Consider the following 15517-nt stretch of genomic DNA (forward strand, 5'->3'; position numbering starts at 1 on the left):
TATGTGTCTTGTAGTGATTGGTACCCCACAGACTCCCCACTGTTCATGGCTGCTTTGGGTAGGCTGGTGTGTTGTTATCAATCACCCTCACCCCAACTTTAGCAATTTAAACAGCCATACTGCTCAGCTCACTGTCCCTGCCTGTCAGGAATCCTCGAGCAGCTTGGTGTGCGGCCTCCGGCCTGGGGTCTTCAGGTCGGGGTCCAGCGGTTGACAGAGCTGCGGCCCCATCAGGGGTCCTGTGCCTGGAATCTGCTTCCAGGTTAGTTTCTCGGGTGCTGGCAGCTTCGTGCCTCCCCACGCAGGCCCTACATCAGCGGTCTGGCCATCTCCACGGGGTGACAGCTGTCTCCCCAGGAATGAGTGATTCCATGAGAGAGAGGGCACCCCTCTCCTCCTATGACACAGCACGCCTCGGGGCCCGGGGACAGGTGACAGGACTTGGGGTCAAGGTCAAGGTCAGCTACCACAGACAGCCTCAGTGTGCCCAAATGCTCTGACTCGGTCCTCTGGGCTTCGACAGCAGCTGAGCCCAAGAAGACACCGCATCTCTCTGAGTGGAGCTCAAGAGACCCATGAGCAGGAAGCTGCGGGGTGGGGACGGGCGCACCTGTCGGTCAGCCTGTGTCTAGGCCTCACTGGGACAGGCCTGGGAGGTCCGCAGCCAGCTGCACCTGCAGACAGCCCTCCAGGGAGGGTCTCTCTTCCTCCTTCCCTGCAGCTCCAGGCCTGCATCTCTCTGACTGACAGTGACAGATTATCTTATCAAAACATGGGCCGAGACCACGCTGTGATTGGCTGGGCAGAACCAGAGTGGGGCTGGAGGATTCTTCTCGGAGAGACCGATTATAAGGCATTTTAAGAACAGCCAGCGCCTCACAGCTGGCACTTCTTGTTTATGACAAGTAATAATTGCCTCAGGTGCAAAGGAAAGGGGAAGCAGGGCCCCGGCCGTTTATTTGGTGAGCAGCTCCCAGCGTGAGGTTGTTGAGTTCTGGACAAAAAAGGGGGTGTGGGAACAACTGGGCTTGGGGGGACTACAGACCAATCCAGTTTGGGGCTGGGGGGCCCCAGAAGTGACTGTTACTTTTTTGTTGTTGCCAAAGATAACTTTTGTTTTTTATTATATTAGTTTATTTTTTTCATATTTTTGTGCATTTTCCCATCTCCGTTGCAATCCCTTTGGGTTTCCCATCACCCAATCACCCAGTGACCGTTACTTTTTGTGCCTGTGGGATACCTGCTGTCATCCCAGCAGGCAGAAGTGGGGTGACTTGCAACTGTGGAAAAGCCCAGATGTTCTGAGCAAACTGGCCTGGAGCCTCAGCCCTCCCGCGGGGCCAGGGTGGCCGTCGGCCTGCTGCGCCCGTGTCGTGTGAGGCCCGGAGCCTCCCTTACACGCTTGTTCCCAGAGGGTGGGCCTTGGGGCCACATCAGCTGGGCTGAGAAATGCAGACTCCCAGGCCCCACTGCCCCCCGAATCTGCATTGTGACAAGGTGACTCACAGGCTCACCGAGTCTCCACCTGCTTTGGGGACCAGGCGGTGCCAGCCCCCTGGGCTCCTTGACACCCCCTCAATGGGGACACACAACCTTGGAATCTCTCGGGAAGCTTTGCAACATCTCTCTGCCCTGAACTTCCTCCCAAGCCAAGGGCTTCAGGCTCTGGGGCTGGACTCAGCCCCCCAGAATGCCCCTAGTGCTGAGGGGTTTGGAGGGGACAGCAGAGCATTTGGGGTGTCTCTCCACCCTATGTGGGAGCAGCAGCTTGCCTGGGTCTCCCTCCCCCTCCCCTGGGGAAACCCCCCTCCGTCTGTCAGAAGGAAGCACCTGCCCAGGAGTGTCCCTCTTGCTGACATGCTTGCTGGACTCAAAGAGCATCCATTCCATTGTTTAGTAACTTAAAGGTGCTTTGAGCTAAGTGAGGGAGAGTGAGGACATTTGATGATTTCAGGAGTTCAAGGAAGGAATTCAGGAAGAGGCTGGGGCAATGTCAGCCAGCCCTGCAGGGCCCTTGCCAAGTTTCCATGTGGTTCTGGTCTCAGTTCTGCTCCTCCCGGGACAGGACTCAGTATGGGAGATGGCGACCCCACAGCTGAGGGTGGTGGCATGGGATGTGGGCAAAAGTATTGAATATTTTAGGAGAAAACTGCCAGCACTGCTTTATTTTTTTGCATAGAAGAACTTGGGTGTAGGCCAGAGGTGGGTGAGAGGATTCACCAGAGAGAGTGGGGAGCAGAACAGGCAGATCCACTGAAATCCACTGCTGAGGGGAGCAGCTGAGAGACAGGAGAGGTTTGCTGTGCCATGTGGGTCAGCTCCCTGGCCCAGAATTGAACTCAGTACTGCAGTGGCTGCAGATAACCTCATAGTGCTGCGCTTTAACCCATCGAGCCCAGGGAGGGCCCTCCTTAGTGACTTCTAAGGGGCCTGTTTTCAATACCTTAATCTTGTAGTTTTAATCTTGTACGTGCTGACAATTCCAAATTTCTTCTCTCTCCGATGGTGTTAACAGCATTTGCATTCTATGAAGGGACTAACCAACAGCTGGGAGGGTTTTATTTTTCTCTAGAGTCCAGCAGCTGCCCTACCCCATAGCTGCTTCTAGACAAGAGCCCTGTCTTCTAGTGCCATCTACGTTGCTGCTCCAAATAGAGAAATTCTGGATGCACCACTGTCTCTTTTGAACCATAGATTGATAGAATAGTGGATTTAATTTTGCTATATTCTATCAAGATGTTTCTTGAATGATCATATGATTAAAAATTATAATATAATAATATAATGGTATTTAATGAGTCTGAATCAGAACACATCACCAGGAACTGGATTTCTCCCTTACTTTTAAATATACTTTGTTTTGACAATGTAATCTGAGGAAAAATTTGCCTTTTTGGCCAAAATCTAGAACACTGACAACACCATATGTTGACAATATGTGGAACAACAGGCTGCTTCTTCGTTGCTGGTGGGAATGCAAAATGGTACAGCCACTTTGGAAGACAGTTTGGAAGTTTCTTAAAAACCTGAAAGACACTTATATGACCTAGCAATTAACTCCTTAGTATTTATCCAGAGGAGTTGAATACATGTCCGTATAAAAGCCTGCATATCAGTCTTTATAACAGCTTTACTCATCCTTGCCAAAACTTGGAAGCAACTAAGTTGGTGGTCTTGGTGGACATGAATCCAAGATGAAAGGATCAATGAACGATGATACAATTAGACAATGGAGTATTATTCAGCATTGAAAAAGCTACTAAGCTCTTTTGCTAAAGAAAGAAACCAATATGCAAAGACCATATCCGTGTAGATGTCAACTTATAGCATTCTAGAAAATATAAAACTATAGAGTCAGTAAAAAGATCCACCGTTGCCAAGGAGAAGGGATGAATAGCAGAGTACAGATTATCTTTAGGACAGTAAAACCACTCTGTGTGATACCACTACAATGGATGCCTGTCCTTATACCTTTGTTCAGGTCCAGAGAATGTTCAACACTGAGAGTGGACTGCAGGTAGATGAGTCTTTGAGTCATAATGATGTGTCCACAGACTCTCATCAGTGTATCAGGTTCCACTCAGGGAAGACGTTGGATTTCAGTTAGAAGTCACTGAGGGGAAGACGTGGCCTATGGGAGGGCAGGGGGTGCATGGAAAACCACTGTGTCTTTCTCTCAATTTTGCTGTGTCCTTAAATTTCTCTAAAAATAAAGCCTCAGAAAACAACAAAATACATAAAAATCAGTTCCATTGATATAGTCGCTCAAGTATTGTGTTGGGCATAAAGAAAATCACCCCATACCACTCTTGGCTCTTCTCAGCTAACAAATAATGTGACATCAGACAGATTGATAAGAGAAAAAGAGTCTAGAAGAAGTTTCATGTCTACATCTGTACAGGTGGGGAAGATCCAGCAATACTGAATAGCACCCCACATGTGCCGCCATCTTGAATGGCCCTGTGATTAACAACAAAGTTATCATAAAGGCACCACACATATAACCCTTGCTATGAACCAGATACGGGATACAAGCACTTTATAACCTTTTTATTGAGGAGATGGAGGCATTGAATCACAGCGATCCTGAATATGAGAGCACTTGAAAGTCATGTGAAGCACACACAGATGTAAAATATTAAAAGAGAAGGCTTTGGCTGGCTAGATTAAGTCACAGCACTGACTTCTCCCCACAAAAACGCTGGAAGGAATTTTTGTTTGAATGTTTTTCTCTAATTTGTTCCCATGTTCATTTCATCGGCGGATGACTCTTCTAACCCATTGTTCAAAGTCATGGTTGTTTTTGAACTTTTAAACCAAACACAGATGGTTCCCTTAAGGGTGGAGAAAAGGAAATAGGAAAGAAGAAAGAAAATCATGACCACCTGCTACTATCAAAGGAGCTTTTAAACACAATCCTGTCCTACAACTCAGATTTTCATGAAGGGAAAATGCTGTCAATAGTTGATAATTTGTTTGGTTATTAAATTTTGATTGGACTTCAGGCTAAGGAATCATATAATGTAAATGCACTAGAGTCTCTGATTTTATGATGTATGGTTTATTTATCATTTTTACAGGACAGGAGTATCTTGGTTGGGTTGAGTGATATTTTTCATGCTGGTTATGGAATACTTGCTGGGATTCTTGGCTCTATAATTTACTGTGTGAATTTGGGCAAATTACTAATCTTTTTGAGGTGTCTCCTCACTTTAAAGTCTAAAGTGAGGAGACACCTCAAAATGGCCCTGTGATTAACAACGTTATCATAAAGTCACCACACATATAACCCTTGCTGCGAACCGGATATGGGGACAAGCACTTTATAATGCTTATTCACTGTGGTACAGGTCGCTGTCAGGTGTGACCCTCTAAGATTCCACAACCAAGTCACCTGTGAACAATCACCATCCCTTGTGCTTCCCTCACCCCTGTTTTAATCCCTCTCTTCCCCCCTCCCCTGCTGAATGTCTCAGATTTATAGTTGCCTGTTAGTTTCATCTTCACCCCCATCCTGATCCCTTATTTGATTCCCCCATATTCCTCTATAAATGAAACCATCTGATATTTTCTTTTTCCTTCTGACTTATTTCACTGAGCATGATCTCCTCCAGCACCATCCCCGTTGCTGTGAATGGCATGAGTTGATCATTTTTGATTGCTGAGTAGTATTCCAGTGTGCATACAGACCACATCTTGATCCAGTCATCTGTTTTGGGGCATTTCCATTGTTTCCAAATCTTAGCTGTTGTAAATAGTGCTGCAGTAAACACAGGGGTGCAGATGTCCTTCTGAATTAATGTTTTTGTGTCTTTTGGGTAGATACCTAGAGTGGAATCTCTGGGTCAGCTACCACAAAGAATTTTATGGAGTTTTGTCTCAAGTCAGCAAAGAGGTCAATTTCTTTTTAATTTTGTTGATAAGCTGGAAAGCTTTGCTTTAAGCTTTGATTAAAAACTTTGTTTCAAGAGTCTCTTGGGTGGTTAACTTATTACCTTCAGATTTAAAAAATGTGTTAGGAAACTGTATTTGTATATTTGTTGTGGAAAGGTCTGTTTGCCTTTCTAAGGTCATGACCTAAATTAGTCATAGGAACTTGACTTGGTGTTTCAGAAAACCCTTAACTACTTTCTAACTCTACAGCTAAGATAATGAGTCTTTTCTTATTTGGTATTTAAATTAATTCTTCTTTACAAAAATGTTATTTTGCAAGTAGCTAAGTGACTCTAATTGATTAACTTTCAAATACGATGCAAAATCACCATTTTCCATGAATTGATAATTAAAAAAAAATTCCCTATTCATGTCACACATACACCAGACGGAATATCTGCTTTTTGATAGCTTTTTAGTTCTTGGGGTAAGTTCCTTATAAAGCTCAGTTCTTAGTGATGAGGGCTTCTGGGACATGTCCCTGATTTCTTCAGGAAGACCCTGAGCTTGGCTTCTTAGGCTTCTTGAGTGGGTGTTACAGTCTCCAACAAAGGCAAACATTAACCCTGACAGCCGTCCTGCAAAGCGAGACTTCTCATTCCCATTCTATAGAAGGTTAAGTCCAGCCCCAGAAAGATTGAGGAACCCTCCGAAGTCCATGCAATTAGAAATTTGTTCCTGGATTAGAGCCCACGTCTCTGGACCTCAGTGCTTAGGGATTTGTACTTTCACAGAAGCCACGGATAAGGCAATTGCATTAAAAAAAAAATTGAGGTCCCTCCCTGGTGGTGCAGTGGGTTAAAGCACTGCACTGAGAAGCTAAAGCCACTTCCGCATGAGTTCGATTCCCGCCTGCCCCGGAGGTGACCACATGGCGCGGCAGACCTCTCCTGACCCGCCTGTTGCTCCCCTCAGCAGTGTACTTCGTCGATCTGCCCGTTCTGCTCCCCACTCTGTCTCTGGTGAAGCCTCTCACCGCCCCTGAGCCTCTGGCCTGTACCCCAGTTCTGTATGCATAAATAAATCTTTTTTAAAAGAAAAGCATGCCATCAGAGGCTTTGATACAGTCACAGACTTCAGTTCTTACCACTCTCTGAATCCAGTGTATTTTCATCATCCCCCAAAGAAACCCTTTGTCCAGGTCTTCCTGTCTCTCTCCTGCCTCCCTCTTCTGTGAGCTCTGTTCTACTTCCTACCACTATGTACTTGTCCATTCCGGATATCTCATTGAAGTGGAATCATATAACGTGTGGCCTTCATGGCTGACTTCTTCATGAAGCATGTCTTCCAGGTGCATTCATGTTGCAGCACCCATTAGTGCTCTGTTCCTTTTTATGGCTGAATACTATTCCATGGTGTGGCTAGACCAACTTTTGGTTATCCATTTGGTTGATGGATGTTTATATTATGTCTACATTTTGGCTATTATCAGGGACACTATCTTTTTATTAAAATTCTCTCATAAGAATATATTTTTAAAATTAGACCCAGATCTTGTTCTATATTACTTGTTTGCATTAATCAATATAGCTCTTCCAGTTAGGATCACCATGCAAGTAATCACACCAAGACCTAATGGTGTAAACAAGTTTTATTACTATCATGGATTCTGTTAGTTAAAAATTCAGACTAGGTGCAGAAGGGGAAGCTTGCTTCTGCTCCTGGGAACTTTTCTGGGAAAACTCAGGGTGATTTGATGGCTGGGGGTTGGAGTCACCCAGAGGAACCTCGGGGTACTTCTTTCCTGCTGGCTGTTTGCTGGGTCTCAGCCAGCCAGCTGGCCGGACAGCTATTTGTGGCCTTTCCATATGGTCTCTCTACATGGCTCGCTTGGCTTCCTCGCAGCATGATGCTTGGCATCCAGGAATGAGCATCCAAGAGCAAGGAAGAAACAAACATAACTTTAATACTCTAGTCCTGGAAGCCAAATAGTATCTTTCTGTTTTATAGAAGGAGGCAGTTGCTAAGGTTCAAGGGAGCATGATCACAGACCCCCTCACTCAACATGAAGAATCTCAAGGTCACATTATAAGAAGCTGTGGTATGGGAGCTACTGACTTGGCCATTTTTTGAAAAAAAAAAAAAAAAAAAAAAACAACAACTATAAACTGCCTTGTCCGGTGCTAAGGTCATGATGGGTGTCCAGTAGATCCTTAGAGAACCGCATGGAATTCAAACTCAGCAAGTTACACCTGGTCTACCCCTTGTCGTGATTTTCAGAAGGGGATATTCTGTGGATATTATTCTAAAGCTTTGCTTTCTGAACTCTAGTTTAAAACCCCATCCTGCCGTTTCTTAGCTGTGAGGTCTTGGACAAAGCACTCAGCACCCTGAGCCCAGTTTTCTTATTCATGAAAGAGGGGGACCTGTTTTTTCCTCCTTTACAAAAGTTATTTTGGGAAATTTGTGGGCCAAGGTGTAAAGAACTTACTACAGAGCCTGGCTGGTGGTAGTTTCAACAACTGATGGTTATGATTATTGCCACTGTGATTACTCAAATGTAATCCCCATTATTTTATACTCTTCAGGATTCAGGCTGAACCTTATGGATTAGGGTCAAATCCTATTAGTGAAGAAACAGCAGAAATCGGAGCTCATCTGTTTTTCTTATTTCCCATTTCCTTCTGTTTCTTTTATTACTATTTCCCATCCTGCAGATAACTTCCTATTGAATTTCAGCAAACTCAGACAAATCATGGTGGGTGCTATTGACTTAAAATAAGAAAAATAATAAAGCTTCAATCTCAGGGAAGTTTCCATAGTCCTAAAGTCAAAACTTCCGCTCTTGCCTGGTGCTGGAATTATCCTCAATTAGAATCCCCAGCCTCCCTGCTGCTGTTGCTTGTCGAGGTAATTATTCTGTCATCATTAATTCAATGAAGTCTATTAACCCACATCAGATAGTGTATTTATCTACAGTGCGTGTTACCTGCTCCTCCAGACAAGACAGCTGTCATGCTTAAAGTCTCCTCTCTTTTTGTTGAAGTCCAATATTGTTCATTCGTAAGGGTTTTATATGGGTGTTTCGGAATCCTCCTTAAGGGTGTTCTGGTAATTTCCCAAGGACTAGATGCCTACTGTGGCTGTAAAATGCCCCACCTGCTGAGGGAACATCTCCTGCACCCTTTCTTCCTCTCCCCCCCATTCCTTCCTTCCCTCTGGGGGCTGAGAACATGGGTTCTGGTGCCAGACTGCCTGTTTCAAACTGCTTTTCCTGGGCCTCGGGGTGGGGGTGGGTGTTGCTTGGTCTCTCTGAGACTCACTTACCTCCCTGGTCTCCTTGGTCTCTCCTCTCCTTGGTCTCTCTGAGACTCACTTACCTCCACCTGTCTGGAGGACTGGATGTGTTGATATGCAAGGAACTCAGGCCACCCCTGCTCACCGTGGTGCTCTGTGAGTGGGTTGATAAGCCCTTCCATTTTCCTCCCTCCTGTCTTGGTCATTTTGGGCTGTTATAAAAAATGCCACAGCTTGGGTGACCTACAGCACGGCTGTTTACTTCTCATGGTGCTGGAGCCTGGAGGTGCAAGGTGAGGTACCTTCGCAAACAGGATTGTGGAGAGACCCTTCTGGCGGCCACTGGCCACTTCTCCTGGTGAACTCACATGGTGGCAAGGGGGCTGTCTAGCTGCGGGGGCTCTTTTATAAGAACCCTGATGCCATTCCTGATGGCTCCCCCCTCAGGGCCCAGTCATCTCCCAAAGACCCTGCCTCCTAAAACCATCTCCTGTGGTTAGTCTTTCCGCATGTGCATTTTGGGGGAACATGCACGTTTTTCCAACCCCCCCCCCCAAAAGGGAAAAAGCCTCTTATAAGCACATGAATGTGGCAGCTGCCTAGCTCACTACGGGAGTTACCAGAGCTAGTTCTGGTGGCTCTTCCAGGGAGGGAGACTGGTATTAAATTATTAACCTGCACCAGTTGGGCACTGACTGGGTATACCAGAGAGAGTTCACTTTCTCTGGAGAAGGTGGGTCTGGTCAGGGAAGACTTCCTGGAGGAAGTGGTGTTTGAACAGAGTTCTGAAAGAAAAACTGTTTCCGGGAGAAAAACTCTGTGTGTGTGTGTGTGTGTGTGTGTGTGTGTGTGTGTGTGTGTGTGAGTGAGAGAGAGAGAGAGAGAGAGAGAGAGAGAGAGAATGAATTGAGGACAGACCCCCTCTGACAGTGGGATAGTACTTATAAAACTCTGAAGTAGGAAGAAGCCTCCATTAATTTTTTGAATGGGTGATACTTTCACATGGCTCCAGTGTCAAAGCATGCACAAGGATAAAGAGAGAAAGGTCTCTTGCTTTTCCATTTATCATTTCTCCCACTTCTCTCCTCCCTCCTTACAACAGGCAAACTATTCTAGAAATAAGTGCACATAACACAATGTGTACGTCATATACATAGATCTTTTTTTTTTTTTAACTCAACACACCTATTTTTCTGTTACTTGCTTTTTTTCTTTCTCTTAAGTAGACATCCTCCCAGGCCACTACCTGGAGAACTTTCTTGCCCTCTTTTCTGCACTGCAGAGAGCATAGCATGGCAGACTCTAGTTTATTCAGTCTCCTACTTTGGATGCTCAGATGGTCCCCTACGCTGCGATTACGAATAAGCTGTGAACGATAACCTGAGACCCGTGTGATTTGCTCATATGTGAATGTACCTCTGGGATAAACTCCTAGAATTGGAATAGTTGGGCCAAATGATGTACTTTTTAATAGATATTGTCAGGATATTCTCCAGAGAGGTGGTATCAATTCTCACGCCCACCCCAGCTCTGTTTGAGAGTGTTTATTTCCCTTAGTTCCATCAACCACGCTGGATTAGTAGGTATCTTTACATTTTGCCAATCTGATAGGTCAGAATTGATATCTCAGCAGAGTTCTAATTTGCATTTCTCTTTGTACAAGTAATAAAGCATTTTTTCATCTTTTCATTTTTTTCATCATTTGAGAAACTATTTCTTTTCTTACAAACTGTCTGTTTCTTTTGCCCATTTTTCTATTGGTCTGCTATTTTTCTCGCTGATTTTATACAAGAGGGAATTTAGTCCTTCTCTAAGCTAGACTTCACAAACTTTATTTCTTGATGTATCATTTCTATTTTGATTTTGTATTTTGGTGGCTTGGGATTTGTAGATTTTTATTTTTAGTTGTATGTAGTCAAATGTGTACATTTTGATGGCTCCTGGATGTGTGACATTCAAAAGAAAGTCCTTAGCAAGATCATAAGAAAACTACACTCATAAGAAAGTATCTTCAGAAAAGGTGATTCCAGATGCTGTTTTAATTATATTTCCCTGGGCTTACCCAACCTGCACAAAATGCTTTTTTATATCCAAACAAAGCCCCTGATGTTGTAGCTTCGGCATACCCTGGGGATATCTTCTCTTTGTTTTAGCAAATATTTCTTTGTTTTTTAAAGATGTATTTATTTGTGCATACAAGAACTGGGGTACAGTCCAGAGGTACAGGGAGTGAGAGGATTCACCAGAGACAGAGTGGGGAGCAGAACAGGCAGGTGGACTGAAATCCGCTGCTGAGAGGAACAGTGGGGAGACAGGAGAGGCCTACGGTGCCAAGCCGGTTAGCTCCAGGCCAGGGATCGAACTCAGTAAAGAAGGCAACAAAAACTGTTAAAAATCCTACCATGGGGATTACAACGGAGATGGAAAAAGGCACAAAATGAAAAATGATCTCAAAAAGAAAAAAACTAAAAAAAAAAAAATCCTACCACCCAGAAATGATTACCAGGAACATTTGGTCTTTATCACTAAAGATCTTTTTAAAAAGATTTATTTTTTCATACAGAACTGGGGTACAAGCCAGAAGTGCAGCGGCAGTGAGAGGATTCACCAGAGACAGAGTGGGGAGCAGAACAGGCAGATCGATGAAGCACACTGCTGAGGGGAGCAGCGGGCGGGTCATGGAACTTGGACTGAGGCAGCTGCAGCCGGCTTGCAGTGCTGCGTCCTAGCCCGTTGGCCACCAGGGAGGGCCATTGAAGACTTTTTAAGTCTATCATTTTAGGGCTTGCTGGAGAAATAGCACCAAGAAGCGATAGGACACGGAATAGGAGACTTGTTAGGACTGAGGCGCGGCTATGCAGGCTGGATGACTTCTGGCCTGTTGAGCCTGAGATACCAACGGACGTTGCCAGGAAAGGCCTTGTGCCCCGCACCCCCGTTATAACCTCGAGGGGGGCCTGCGTGAGGTGCGCCGCTTGGCGCTTCTGGCGCCGTCAGACCAGCTGTTCGCTTTCCCTTCCCACAGCTTTTGCATCTCCTAAGTACAGGCAGGAAATTGGCCGGGAAGGGGACCCGGCTGGTCACGGCTGATTTGTGTGGCTACGTCTCATTTTCTGTTGTAGGGGTTGGGGTGTTGGATCTCTTCGTCCTGTAACTTCCGCACAGTTGAAGCCAGCCCCCTCTGAGTCACGCGAACACGTCCCGGCTAAAAACGACTGTGTCCCTCTGCCGTTGTTAAAAGCCTTAGTGGAACTGGGTCTCTGGCTCTTACTGGGGCTGAACAGTCTTAACAACTATTTTAAAATCTGGGGAGTGACTTGGGTCGCAGGACTAAGGACACGTGGCGCCCGCTGTGTCACGTTCTGGCGTGGTGTTAAGTGAAGGCAGGGGGAGACCTCCCCGCGGAGGTGTCATGGCGCGTGGGCTCCCGGCCGGCCCGGCTGGCATTTAAGCGGGGTGACTTGTGGAGGCTGCAGGCTGGCGTGCAGCACCCATGATGCGGGGGATGGATACTAATCCTGCTTGCGGGACTCGGCCAAGGAGGCACCTTCCCTGGCAGGCAACGAGTCAAACCGAACCGTTGCAGATGTGATTCAGTGAAGTACCCTGGGCCTGGTGACCCCAGCAGTTTCCTTCGGAGAGAGAAGGTGACCCGTGACCAGAGCAGAGAGGAGGCGAAGACACTGTATTTCTGGCTTAAAGAGGGAGGAAGTGTTACGGCAATTTCCCAGAGAAGTCAGATGGCACTCGAGAGGTGGGGTGAGATTTACTTGTCACGCGGGCGGGCTTGGTGGGATTGGGCCCCAAAAGGCTGAGCCCCGAATTACAGGAGTGGTCAGGTTTTATACAGACGCATGAGAAACCTGTCATCCCATCCATCAGAGCATAAGCCTTCTTCATAGTTTAGGGAGGGATCACGGTCGCCACACTACCACTGTGGGCAAGCTGCGTGTTGTTTCAGACCCACAGGTTGGCAACAGCAGCCACAGGAGAGGGACACTTATGGGAGCTGCCCACCGGGTGCCAGTAATCCCCGTCCAAACTGTGACAACCAGAAAGGCCGCAGGTCTCATTGCCATATGTCCCCCGGGGAGCAAAGTTACACTAGACCCACTGTGTCAGGGAAATGCCACAGCAGCTGTAGATGTCAGAGGAAGTGTCCTGGGTGCTCAGGCAGGGGTGGCTTCAGGAGGCCCACGCCAGCCAGTGTGGGAGGCTGGGAGACAGGCAGCCTCGCCTGTCTGATGTCACTCCTTTCACTCCTTCACCTCTGAGATTCCCGCCCAGCACTCAGTGACCACAGCGGGCCATCTTGGTGAACGTGACAGCTGACCCCGCCAGGCCCTGCCGCTTCGCAGGGGATGCCAGCTGCTCTCGGTGGCAGCCTCCCTGTGGGTCGGGCTCCTGTGCCCGACCCCCTGTATGCCCAGGCATCTGAGCCCCAGTATGAGGTCACCACTGGTCGCATGCAAGGGAAACAGATTCTGCTTCACGAGGGAAGCCAGGCATTGATTGCTGGGCTATAGGGCATCATGAAGCACAGAGAATTTGCGTAGGACGGGACTGCCAGCCCAGCCCGGCTCTGCGGAGGCTGGCAGCAGGTGGAATTCACGGTTGACCTCTCTCGAGTTCACTCATGTGTCCCACCTGTCCGTCTCCATTTCCAAGTTCAAATTCCTGGGGGGGAGAGTTGGGCCTTATTGCCTGAACCAATAGATCAACCAGCTGAGACCGCTGGCAAGGACTTGCTCAAGGGCACGCAGGCCCAGCTGCAGCACTAGCCTCTCCTGCTCCCCTTCCAGCACCCACTGGTACTTCTAGTACCACCTCGTGTGGAGATGAGATCATGCCATATAGAGAGACAGCCAGGCAGTAACCCACTGAGGAAAGATTTTTGTCCTTGGCTGAAATGATACTTCCATGGGAAAATGAGGACTGTTTTCCTACTGTGTTCCCTGGGTTTTAAAAAAGGATTTATTTATTTATGCATACAAGAACTGGGGTGTAGACCAGAAGTTTGGGGGTGTGAGAGGATTCACCAGAGACAGAGCAGGGAGCAGAACAGGCAGATCGGCGAAGTACACTGCTGAGGGGAGCAGGGACACAGGAGAGGTCTGCTGCGCCGCGCGGGTCACTCCCTGGATGGAGCTCGAGCTGCAGTGGCTGGCGATCGCTTGATGGCGCTGACTAACCCCGGTGCCACCAGGGAGGCCCCACGTGGATGCTTCTAGAGATATAAAATCGACATGTGTTTCACTGGCATATTTAAAATGCTGTAATTGAATTTTTGGGAAATTATTATGAATCGCAGTATGGTGGAGTTTTAACAACTGCATCATTTTCAAACGTTTCTCCCCCGTACCTGCCCTGCGTACCCCCCAACCCAACCCCACCACTTTCTCGGAATCCTTGGCAATTGCTATAGGCTGGTTGAGTTTTAACTTACTGATGACGTCTTTTGTGTCTGCGATGAAATCTTCTATTCGAACACCACCAGTACAACGGTTTCATTTAGTTTAAGTTCAACACGCAATACATTTTTATTATATGAAAATTAAAAAACATAGACATGCCAAGGAAAATTAAAAATTCACCTAGAGCCTCACCACCCATAAAAAACTTCACATCCTGCTTCATTTTATGTCCTCCCAGACTCTTTTTCTTGTAACTTTAAACTTTTATGGAAAAGATGGGACTATGCTACATCTTCTGTTTTATTACTGACTTTTTCATTTAACTATTAAAATATCCTTCAGTGACCTTAAATATATGCTGATGATGCCTTTGCATAACTGTAAAAGTGTTCCATGTCATGCTTATGCCATGATTGATTGAACTTCTCCACTCTCAAGGGAACCTTTTTGTTTCCATGTGGTTGAAGAGTTTGTGATGGTGTCCTGACTGCAGAATAAATCACATGACGAGGGATCCCCGCCCTCCTCGTGCTAAGGGCTATTGTCTCGGTGCCCAGCGTTCCTGCTGGTTGGCCAGGCTCACGGTCAGGCAGGGGCCCTCCCCAAGGACAAAAGTCCTGATCTGGGGAACAGACTGGGGACCCCGTGGCAAACAGCGGGCAGACATTAGGTCCAGATTCGCCAGATTCGCCAAAAGCTTTACTGGAAAAGATGAGCAGGAAGTTAGGTAAGAATAGGGAACAGAGATAATATGCGTTGACTCTGGGACAACTGGAGTCCCCCAGGCAATAGCCCCTGGTCACTCCACCTAGCTCAGTCCCCTAGCTCATCCCCCAGCCCTGCACCCCCGTATACTCGCCCCCCCCCATACTTGACGCTAATAAGCACCAGAAGCCTTCGGATGGGGCTGCATGTTTCTGCCCGCTGCGTCTCATGGCAGCTCCCCGAGCTGCTGTTCTGTGCAGTGACCAAAGGGTGGCCTGGATTTCATGAATTTCTCTATTTTTTTCATTTTGGGTAGTCACACAATATTTTTGCCCTTTCTGATGGGAGGATGTCTTTCAAGACCCTCCTCTGCGAGTCGGGAAGGAAGAGTCTCTTTCCTTAGGTCTACGCTCTGCAGCTGTGCTGCCATTCAGCCTCCCCCGGAACCACTGGCTTTCACAGGAAGAAAAGCAGGCGGACCTAAGCACACGCGCTCTTCTCCAGGTCCCCCATGCACTTGACAGCCTGTGCAGGGGAAAGCCCCATCACTGTGCTTTGTCCAAAGATCATTTTCGGCAAGCCACACAGCTTCATCAGGGGTCCCAGTTTTCTTGACGTGACAGCATTTTACCACGCACTTACTACATGCTCAGCCTTGTGCCCCACAGTGGGAACATATAGCAATAGCCTGGTGGCAGGTCAGGAGTGAAGTCCTTTCTCTCCTACTG

This window comes from Condylura cristata, unplaced genomic scaffold, assembly GCF_000260355.1.
Source record: "Condylura cristata isolate star-nosed mole 26May11 unplaced genomic scaffold, ConCri1.0 scaffold00032, whole genome shotgun sequence".
NCBI classification, from domain to species: domain Eukaryota; kingdom Metazoa; phylum Chordata; class Mammalia; order Eulipotyphla; family Talpidae; genus Condylura; species Condylura cristata.